Raw genomic sequence first — 11265 nt, forward strand, 5'->3', positions numbered from 1 at the left:
TTAAGGGCCCACCTTCCAAAGGTTCATTTGGTTTTAAGCAATTTAGTTACTTTAAATGCAATTCTAAAATCATCTAACTTTGAACCCCATGGAGACCACTTGCAAAGGAATGTACCAGCCATGATGGAATCGCATCTTTACCGAAGATGATTTAGTTTCCTAAATATTGTTCTAGCTGCTTCTGGCAAACACGCGGCGATGCTGGGAGGGCGCAGGGCTCAGAGAGCTGGGCGCGTGCCCGTCCCTCACCTCGCCCGGTGCAGCCCCTCCGCTGGCTGCTCCTGAGTTACACGCTGTTGGAAGCCCCAGACCCTTGGAGCATTGACAGGACGGACACAGTCCCTTCCTTCGTGGACACAGAGTCTCCCTCGAGGACAAACTCCACGGGGCGCTCATCTCAGCCTCCACATGATGGTGAATTCAGACAAAAGGAAGGAGGAAGAGAAGGAGGAGGGGAAGGGGGGGAGGAGAAAGGGAGGAGGGGGGGGAAGAAGGTACAGGCGTACATACCTTAAACATACAGAGAAATAAAGCAAGTGTCACAAAACAAAAGCTCTGTTCTAAAACTCTGAACCCCAGTATGTCAGAAGTCACCGAATGTGTCCAGACTGTCTATCCTCTGACAAAACAATGCAGAAGAATTCACCAAGGCCCCTCCTCGATTTAAAAATGACACAGAATGGGCAGCAGCACCCCACCCGCCAGGGTAAAGTGTGCCCCTCCCTCCCCTCCCCCTTCCATCTCCCCTCCCTCTCCCCCCTCCCCCTCCCTCTCCCTCTCTCCCCCCTCCCCCTCTCTGTCCTGGCTTCCTTATTACCATGACGGTCCTTCAAAAATTCAAAGCAAGTCTCCATGGTTCAAAGTACTCCTTTCACACTGTCAGCCTCATGCAAACCAAGCAGCAATCTTATGCAAAAACACTAAGTTTTGCATAAGTAGAATTTACTCATTAGCTCTTTTCCTTGAGAATAGGCCAACAAACACATTTGGTTTAATGGAGAAGGATCGATGGCCTTATGAAATAAGGCAACTCATTGCAACAAGCGTTTATTCAGTGCTTTCTAGGCACCAGGCACGGGGGCTACGTACCAGAAATATAAAGAGAAATAAATTACCATCCGTGCCCACAAACCGCAAATACCCTCCACCTACGAAGGCATGTTTAAGTGTCAGTCAGAGCACAGCTGTGAGGCTTGCCTGCCGTCCACCGTAACCATCCCCACCATATTCACCACAGTTCCAACTGCTCTGAAAGGGCCAAGAGCTCCATGGCCTAGAACCTCCGCGTCAGGGAAGGCATGGCTAGTTTAGAACTCTCTTCCGCCACGTCACTATCTTGATCGCCACCGTCTAGTGGGGAGATTATGAACTAGAAGCCGAGTCAGGAGCCCTGCAGCCACTCTGCGCCTTTCTGTCACTCTCACAGGCACGGCCTCTGCTCCGCCAGACATGGCCACCCTCTCTCCCGAATCGTCCTCGTGGATGTCCATCTGTGCCCTCAACTCATCCTTTCTCCAGCCGGAATGCGTTCCCTCCTCTTTGAATTTAGTCAATTATTCACTACAAAATTATTTTTTTACAGTTATTTCTAGGTACTGGAAATCACTTTATTTTCCTGCCAAGAAGCTTAAAAGAATCTCCAGAATTACACCGACAAACGGTTGGCTTCTAATTTATTTCTGCCCTTTCTGGAACAGCTCCTGGACACGCCCCGGACCTTCGCACTGTCACCTCCAGGACTCCCCATCGCTCGGAAACTTGACTTTGCTCCAACAGACCCACCTGCCAATTCTCTCATTCTGCCTTTGCTTGTGTCTGACCAGCTTTCAACTCCTCCAAGGACCCTACAGTCAGGACAGAGGTCACTTCCAAGGGAGGAGAGAAGGCTGGTATTAAGGGACACCTGGCCAGCTTCCGATGAAGGGACGGTGTTTCTCAGCCTGGGCCATGTTAAACAGGTGTTCGTTCCGAGCATTTGCTGCATTACATTTATGTTTCATGCTCTTTCTGTATATGTATTATCTTTCCATACAAAATACTCAACGACAGTCAGTTAAGACCTGCGGGTGTTAAACATTTCTCGGCGTAAACTCTTCTGTCATCTGTAACCTTCTATGTGATGTGGTCAACGTTTTCACAGACATTTCCATCTACAGTTTAAACCCCTTCATTTTACTTCTTCCTTTTCAGTTTCTTGGTTTCCTTTCTAATGATCTGAGTTTCTTCGGTCGCTGTATTTAAAACCTTTATCTCATTCTTTCCGTCAGCAAGATGAGTCTTGATTTGCCCCTTTCTAAATCCTCGTCAGCGCCTTGGTAACCTTGGACACTGACGACTGAGTTTGCGCTGTCAGAAGTCAGAGCAAGCAGCTCTCAGACATTACAGGCAGTGGTTTCTTGAACACCCTCCAGATGGAAATAAATTGAAGTCTTCTTTCAACTGAAGTCTTTCTCCTGGGCCAGATGCCAGATTTAATAGTACGCATAATCACCTTCCTGCAAGCTATTTTTAACCTACACGTATTAGTTTTCTGCCAGAATTAAAAACACATTTTACAAACATGTCTGAGTTTCTGACTACAATTAGGAATCCAAATTATACACAAAAAGGACACGAGCTACTTACAGTATCTTTTAGAGTATTATATGAAGAAACCCAGAAAAAAATCAGAGCTGATTATACATGTGGCAGAAGAAAATCAATGAAATTTTGTGCAAGAACAAACGTGTTACTGGAATGTGAAGAAAAATGACAACGCACGCCCACACGGTCTTCACTTGCTATGTGTCCAGGTAATCTCAGGTCTGGGGCTTATCTCCAGCCCCGCAGGTGCCACAGACGGTGTCTCCTGATCCCACCTCTGCGTGCTGGGGCTCCAGAGTAATTCAAGGACTCTCTGTAACAACAGAATTATCAGCATATTTTTAAAGGTACACAATTACAGCACCGTGAGATAATGCTGAGAAAGATCTACAGGGGATTTTCATTTCTTTCCAAAGTTTTCCACATTGTACTGCCTTCGCCTAGTGATACACAGGCCAGTTTAGACCTGAGACCTGCATTTGACTTCAGCTTGGAGTCCGGAAGAGTCACTGCATAGAGGAATCTCCAATGAGGTAAATTAGGCAAATGGTCCTGTGCTTTTATTTCTAGTCATTCAATGCAACCGTATTTACGGAAGGAGTTTGATTTTATGGGTATTTCAAACCAAGTACTTAAATTGAACTTGTGACTTTGTGACACCTTCCCTAGGTAATTAGCCATCTAACTACCCGCTTCATGCAATTTATAAGAATTTACCTCAAACCTGGTTGAGCAAAACCACGTCTCAATACAAAGGAATGATCTCATCATCAAATCATAATTGAGTGGAAAACATGAAGGCATTTAATTTATTTTAATGAGGAAGTGGAGTGACTGATGTTCAACGAATGAGACAGTATCACTGAATGCGAATTATAGAGAACAATCCACAAAGGGAAGTTTCACTTTTCTATAGCATATTTCACATAATTCTCTTTAAACCTTTCTAAGTGATAAAACTGTTCCTTTAATAAGTGCATTATTTGAGATTTCCAGTCATTATCAAATAACATATCTAACATGTCTGGAGAACACTGCCTGGATCTTTAGTAATCTTATCCACTTCATTAGAATCCATACGATTTATCTACTAAAAATAAAGTCCGTATGATCAGCATCTTGGCTGCCCTTTTTAGAAAAATGGTTTTATTTATGTATTTATTTTAAAAACGATGTAACATCTAGTGTTGGGCACGATGCTAAGACTGGTGAGGAAGCAGCGATCAAAACAAAGTCTCTACTCACGGGCCTGGAGCTTCACTGAAGCAACTGCAGTTAAACGAAGACAAAAATGTCTGCTAACAGCTTGTGTTCAACGTAAGATGAGAAATAAATGATGTTCTGATAGACTGTGAAAAGGGACTGACTCTGCGCGTGTGGTAGGGAGGGGTTTAAATGAAGCCTTCCCCAGTGCTCCGTATTTAAGAGGAGGACATTTAAAAGCAGCGGTGAAGGAGCAGCACTGCAGGCAGAGGAGGCAGCGCGCAGACAGTGCTCGGTCAGACGGGAGCTGCAGGGCTCCTGGGAGCTGCAAGGCCACGGTGATGGCCCGTCCTCGCTGGGCCGCGAGGAGAGGAACGGACGGCGGCTGGGGCGGGTGCCCAGGACCACGCCCTGCAGGAAGGGCTCAGCTTGCCCAGGATTCTAGGCTTCAGTTCAGGACGTGGGACGCTAAGGACGGGTCAGAGCAGACGAATGGTGTTGTCAGATGAGTGTTTTTAAAAGCTCTCTCCAAACACAACAGACACTGCAGGGGGGAGACACCGAAGCAGGGACAGCAGACAGGACACAACGTAGTCCAGGCAAAACTGGGCGGGCGTCAGCGAGACGCCTGCGGTGAAGACGGAAGGACCCACGAGTCTGAGACATGCTCGCCGACAGAGGCCAGCAGGGCATTTTTCTCAGCCTGGATGGGACTGAACTACTTTAACATAAGCTTTCAAACTACCTGCTTAGAGGAACTCTAAACCTGGTTCTTCAATGAGCTGGAGCATTAGAAAGCAAAGCCCTGTCACAGCTGTAATCTGAGGAACTCTCCGAGGACCCCAAACGTCACTCACACACACACACAGACACATACAAACACAGACACAGATACATACACATACAAACACACACACACACACACAGACACATACACAGACACACGCAGACACACACACACACGTATAGACACACAGACACATAGACACACACACGTGTGGGTGTATTTATATTCACCGATTCATACTGAAAGCCACATTTAGGAATAGATAAATAGATAGGTATTATTTAATTTATATTAAGACCTGGAAGTGAGACTCCAATGTTATCTGAAGAAGCCACACTCAGCTCTGTAAGAAGAGCCTGATAGCTTTAGTGAAGCTGTCAGAACGTAGGCATATGCTTACTGAATCCAAAGTTTGCATTTTCTAAAACATACAAAGAGATGTTGAAGCAAATGTCACTTACTTCGGTGGTATTTGTGGTCCTGTCTTCTGTGGGGAAGAAGTGTTTTCCTGAGAAGCGCGTGTTAGTGCCTGTCTGGCCTGAAGGTGAGACCCCGAAACCGCTGACTGTCAGCGCCGAGCGGCACTGAGGCGCAAGTGGAGACCGCGATGCTGGCCGCGATGTCTCGTGATCTTGCTGAAAAATGCTGTTCCCCAATATTCCTCCTGTGAAACTTGGAGGTTGGATCACATGGTCCTCAAAGATTCCTCCAGCTCAGTGTACGATGATAGAAAGTTCCTTAAGTAAAAAATGCATACGATGGACAGGAGATTGGCCACACTTTCAGCTAAATCCCTTAAAAGCACTTCTGGTACCAGGCTCTTCCAGACGCACGTTTAGACAACAGACCTCATAGGCAGAGGGCAAAGAGAGGCGCGCCCGTTTCCTCGGCAGGAGGAGGCACGCCCCGCGGCTGCTCCCCTGCGGTTACTGCAGCATGGCTGTCTGCGGGGTCCCCGGGGGTGTCACGTGTACCCCACACCTGCGTTTGCCCCCCCACACAGGGGGACAGCCCGTCGTAAGTGCCCCAGACACACTGTGGCAGAGCCACAGACCTGAGCGCTGGGACCCGGGCGGGCGGGCGGGAGTGCAGGAGTCACCTCTGTGAAAAGTGACTGCTAACGTCTATTTTAAACCCTTTGAGTTCAAGTATTTAATTTCCCCTAATTTACCTTCTCTGTCGCATGTTCACTCCACTTCCAGTTACCAACCAATAGATTAAGACAGCAGCTTCCCTGGTAGCGCGTCTCAGAGTAGACACGTTTCCACACTGACATGATTTCTGTAAAGCACCGTATTCATTGGTTATAAACGAACAGTTGTAAGGTGAAATGAGCACACATTTGTCTCTTGTAGGCGCTCTCGCACCAAATGTCACACCAGGTGTGCTGAGCAAAGACAGCTTCCTCCTGCCGGCATTCGGTCAACACTCGCGACACGGAAGCCGTCGCTCACTCAGGTCCACTCCCTGCTCAGTGGGCAATTTCAAAGGGAAAAAAAGCATCGGGTAGACTAATCTCTTCTATTTGAAAATAGAGGAACACATCACTTGACTTACAAACTCCCTTTCACGTAAAGGTCCCAAAGCACTTTTTGAAAAGCACCTCTTCAGTTTCCCCAGCAGGCGTGTGAGGGACGTGCTGGCCGTGGGTTGGAAATGGCAGGGAAGCATCCACATGGCTTGAGTGAAGTGGCCCGAGAGAGAAAGACAAACGCCAGACGGGGTCACTTACATGTGGAATCTTAAAAAAGGACACAAATGAACTTATTTACAAAACAGATACAGACTCACAGACATAGAAAACACACTTGCAGTTACCAGGGGGAAGGGGGTGGGAAGAGAGAAACTGGGACTTCAGGATTTGCAGATACACACACCTGTACATGAAAGAGATAAACAAGTTTTTTCTACATATCCCAGGGAACTGCATTCAATACCCTGTAACGGCCTATAATGAAAACTAACATGAAAAGCAATACATATGTATGTGTGTAACTGAATCACTGCGCTGTACGCCAGGATTCACACAACACTGTGCACTGACTGTCCCTTAATACAAAGCAAAACAGAAGCAAAGCCAGCGACGAGGCCGGGGCGGTGGGGTGCACCGCTGCGCCCCTGCCCCAGGTCCTCTCTGGCAGGCATCCGAGGCAGGACCCTCACCCGATGGCTGGAACTCAGATCGTGGTGCTGAGGGGAAGGCGGCGACAGGAGACCCTCAGCGATGCGCGCACACGGGGCGAGGAGACGGCGGAGTGAAGGGTGAGTCCCCGGGCCCAGCAGCCCCGTTGCGCGGAGACCCCGAGGACCGGGGCGGGGTTTCTGCTCCGTTTGTTTGATGAAGGGACCAGCCATGCCGACCCCCACACAGGACACCAGGGATGGCTTCTGAGGTCTGGCCAGAGTCAGGCTGTCTGTGGAACTTCTCTCATCTCTTTTTTACTAAAAAGCCAAAGGAAAAGGAAGTCTTGGAAATCTTTAGATTTGCCAGCAAGGAAATTACTGAGAACCGGAGAAAAGGCCGATCTTCAACAACCCTCTTGAACGTGACTTCTCAGAGAAGGCAGGAGAGCTTGCGGCTGTCCGCGTCCTCCAGCACCTGCGGCTGACTCGCTAGGGCCGTGACGCTCTCTCACGGCGCTCAGAGGCCGGGCCCTCCCTGCTGGGGATCTCTTTACTTTGGAGAGAAGCATGGGGTTTCGTGCAGAGGCACATGCTTGCACCTACAGTCTCTGTGATGAATCCGGATGGGAAAAGCACCCAGCCTGGGTTTTAGATAATCTGCTGTTACGCAAAACTCTGAAAAATAAAGGTTAACTTTTTAGTCGCAACTCAGTAACAATGAGTTGAGGGGACAATTTTTTTTCACGATGAGAAAGGGCAGATGCAAAGCTTACTGTCGGTTACGCGGGCCTTCGCTTTCAGGGCTGCGCTCAGCACTGCACTGGTGCTTTCTCCTTGGTCTTTTGAGCTTTGTGTTTTATTTAGTTAGCAATTACAAATGCTAAAGAGAAATCCACAAAAATAAGCCTTTAAACAGATAGGAAATCAAGGTTGATGATGTCTTCGTGAAAAAGAAGTGCCCAACAGAGATGTGACTGCGTCCCACCCCTGGGCATGTACCCCAAGGGAGCTCTAATTGGAAAAGACACCTGCACCCCAGTGTTCACAGCAGCACCATTTACAACAGCCAAGACATGGAAACAACCTAAACGCCCATCGACAGATGACTGGATAGAGAAGGTGTGGTGTATTTATACAAGGGAATACTACTCAGCCATAAAAATAATAAAATAATGCCATTTTCAGCAACATGGATGGACCTGGAGATCATCATTCTAAGTGAATTAAGTCAGAAAAAGAAAGAAAAGTATCATATGATATCACTCATATGTGGAATCTTAAAAAAAAAAGGACACAGATGAACTTATTTGCAAAACAGAGAGAGACTCACAGACATGGAAAACACAGTTATGGTTACCAAGGGGGAAGCAGGGGGTGAGGGAGGATGCATTAGGAGTTTGAGATTAGCAGATACAAACTACTAGAAACAAAATAGATTAACAGCAAGGTCCTACTGTACAGCACAGGGAACTATATTCAGTATCTTGTAACAGCCTGTAATGAAAAGAACGGGAAAAGGAACGTAGGTGTGTAACCGAGCCACCTCGCTGCCCAGCAGACGCTAACCCAACGCTGTAAATGCGTGAGGCCGGGAGCCTGCAGACGAATGTGATGAAGGGGACCTGGCAGGTGGCAGTTCTCTGTGCTTCAGCTTTCTGACCAGCCTCCGTCTGACTAAACGATGGTCCCATTTGGGGCTGCTGTGGTCACTGGCTCGGCCAACGCTTCGCCTGGTGCCTTTCAACTCCAAGCCGGTCCCCTCTCCCCAGGCTCTGCTGTCCACGGCTCCTCTCCTGGTCAGATTCCTCCAGGGAAGGTGACGGAGGCAGGCGGGAGGCAGAGGAGGCCCAGGTCACAGTGTGTCAACCCCCTTCTCCCCAGACAGCGTGCACTCAGCACCGCCTGGCCACACCGCCTCCTCCCGCTGGGACCAGAGAAGCTATGACCAGACTGTGACCAGCCAGGGATGGTCTGGCCTCTAGCACCACAGAATGCACCTTCGTCAGAGAGCACACAGAGGGAGAGAGGACAGAACAGTAGTGTCTACCAAACAGAGGACCGGAAAGCTCCCAGCCACTCACATCCGCATCTGGGAGGAAACAAACACAGTCGAACGCGTCTAGAAACGTTGACAGCCAGCTGCACCCAGCCTCTCTGGGTCCTGCTAATGGCTGGTGTCCCTGCCTCAGAATTAAATCAGGTCACCCGGACACGCTTCCCCATCAGCACAGCTATTTTATCTACGGGGGTTGAGGTAAAGGGGCGCACGCAGGGCCGTTCTTTCTGTGGGTTTGGAAACTCGACACACATCTGAGTAGATATAAATTTTTCCCTGATTACGTAGCCGAGCAGGACCCTCTGGGGCCTTCCCAGGACAGACCACCTCCCCGTGTCCTCCACCTGCTTCTTGTCTGTAGAAAAACGTTAATCTCCCGGGCCTTTCCTGAGTTCCAAAGAGAACATTAAATCAGAGAAGTGAGAAAATGCAGAAAAAAAGGAAAATCATCCAGCAACACAAAATAATAATAGTTTAGCCATTAAACAAAGCCAAGGACCCTTAGCTCCCCCTCAGGGGTTATAGGTTGTATTCTGACCCTGTCCTTGGACTGCAGTGCAGATCCTGAAAACCCCGCCAGGTGGGAGAAGCTACCTGTCTGCTGCCCACAAGCGCATGGACCCCTTTTGGAACCAGAGGCAGATGCTGACTCCGGATGACCTCCCCGCCAGCCAGTCAGAAGAACGTCCACCAGCTGACCACGCCCCTCACACCCCCCTCCCTCCCTGTCCTTAAAAACCCTTTCCCGTCAGGGACTTCGGGTCTTTTAAGCGCCAGCTGCCTGGACTCCTTGCCCGGTGCCCTGCGATTACGCTGCACTTTTCTTCACTACGACCCGGGGTCAGCAGGCTGGTTTCACGTGCACCCACAAGCAGACCCAAGTTTGGTTCGCTAACAGTTCTTTCTGTTTTGATTCCTTATAGTCACTTTCCCTGCCCCACCCGATTCGCCAAACTCAGAAGCGATGACTGGAGAAGACATAGTGGACAGCTGGTTAGGACAGGCATGGGGATGGAACCCACACCAGAATTCTTACTCCCACTGCAAACCCCAACCCGCACCCCAGGGAACACTGGGACGGCATCTTGACGGAGAAACAGCTTCCGGTACCTCGCAGCTAAACCTTGGGAAAAGCCATATAATTTGCACAATTTATGCATGTTTCGTTTTTCCTGGGGGAGCTGATTTCATGATTTTACACCTACTGTGATTCAAGGTGACCACAACAATACACAGACTGCTGTTCATTCTCTCGCCACATTTAAAAGGCTGGAAGTTGCACCAGTAATCAGACACTGGAAAACATTATCCACTTTCCAAGCCAAGAAAAGGAGAATTAATGGTTTAACAAGCAAAACAAACCAAAGGAAAAAGCTTTGAAGCAAGGGACGTAAATACAGAAGATCAGTGTCAAATTTTTTTTAAATTTTGTACCAATGATGACAAAATGTTCCAAATTAATGTTACTTCAACATCAGTCTGTGTCGTCCGCATTATTATGGTCGCCAAAGCAGATGTTACTGCTACTGGTTATTTCTGTAGCTGTTTTCAAGCAGAGGAATCTAAGTGCCAGTCCTTTTTCTACAGAATGTGGGTGTATAACCATAAAGGCTATCATTACACATCCCCTAGGCTGCTCCTCAGGGACGGCGCTAGGGCAGAAGCATGGGGTTGGGGGCTGGTCAGCAGGGGCGTGAAAATGTGTGCCTAGCTCCTGTCTCTCTTCTGCCCAGCCTCCCTGAAGTTAGTCTTCAAAGCGCTTTTGCCAAGTTCCCGTGGATTTCTGCTTGCAGAAATACCGCTTTGATTGCCTTACTTCCAACAGAGACCTACAGAGCACTTCTTCCTATACTGGAAGCAAACTGTTGTGATTATTTGCTGCTGACGTCTTCCATCAAAAACACTTGGTCATTTCTCTGATAATTAGTGACATTGAGCATTTTTTCATGTGCCTATTGATCATTTGTATGTCTTCCTTGGAGAATTGCTTGTTTAGGTCTTCTGCCCATTTTTGGATTGGGTTGTTTGGTTGTTTCTTATTAAGTCGTATGAGCTGCTTATATATTCTGGAGATCACGCCTTTGTCGGTTTCATCTGCAAAAATTTTCTCCCATTCTGTAGATTGTCGTTTTGTTTTGCTTATGGTCTCCTTTGCTGTGCAGAAGCTTGTAAGTTTCATTAGGTCCCATTTGTTTATTCTTGCTTTCATTTCTATTGCTTGGGTAGACTGCCCTAGGAAAGCATTTTTGAGATGTATGTGAGATAATGTTTTGCCTATGTTTTCTTCTAGGAGGTTAATTGTATCTTGTCTTATATTTAAGTCTTTGATCCATTTTGAGTTTATTTTCGTGTATGGTGTTAGGTAGTGTTCTAACTTCATTGATTTACATGCTGCTGTCCAGTTTTCCCAACACCATTTGCTGAAGAGACTGTCTTTATTCCATTGTATATTCTCGCCTCCTTTGTCGAAATTAGTTGACCAAAAGTTTGTGGATTCATTTCTGAGCTCTCT

The 11265-nt window shown here is 47.7% G+C and overlaps 1 long non-coding RNA gene across 1 annotated transcript; it reads right to left on the reverse strand.

The window, feature by feature from the left end:
- Window positions 1-804: 804 nt before the first annotated feature.
- Window positions 805-9413, reverse strand: LOC123613027 (uncharacterized). The gene is made up of 3 exons (XR_006720346.2): window positions 5745-9413; window positions 5035-5310; window positions 805-2896 (listed from the first exon to the last, which is right to left on the reverse strand). It is a non-coding gene; the product is annotated as an uncharacterized LOC123613027 (long non-coding RNA).
- Window positions 9414-11265: the final 1852 nt, after the last annotated feature.

This window comes from Camelus bactrianus, chromosome 29 (assembly GCF_048773025.1).
Source record: "Camelus bactrianus isolate YW-2024 breed Bactrian camel chromosome 29, ASM4877302v1, whole genome shotgun sequence".
Classification (NCBI taxonomy): domain Eukaryota; kingdom Metazoa; phylum Chordata; class Mammalia; order Artiodactyla; family Camelidae; genus Camelus; species Camelus bactrianus.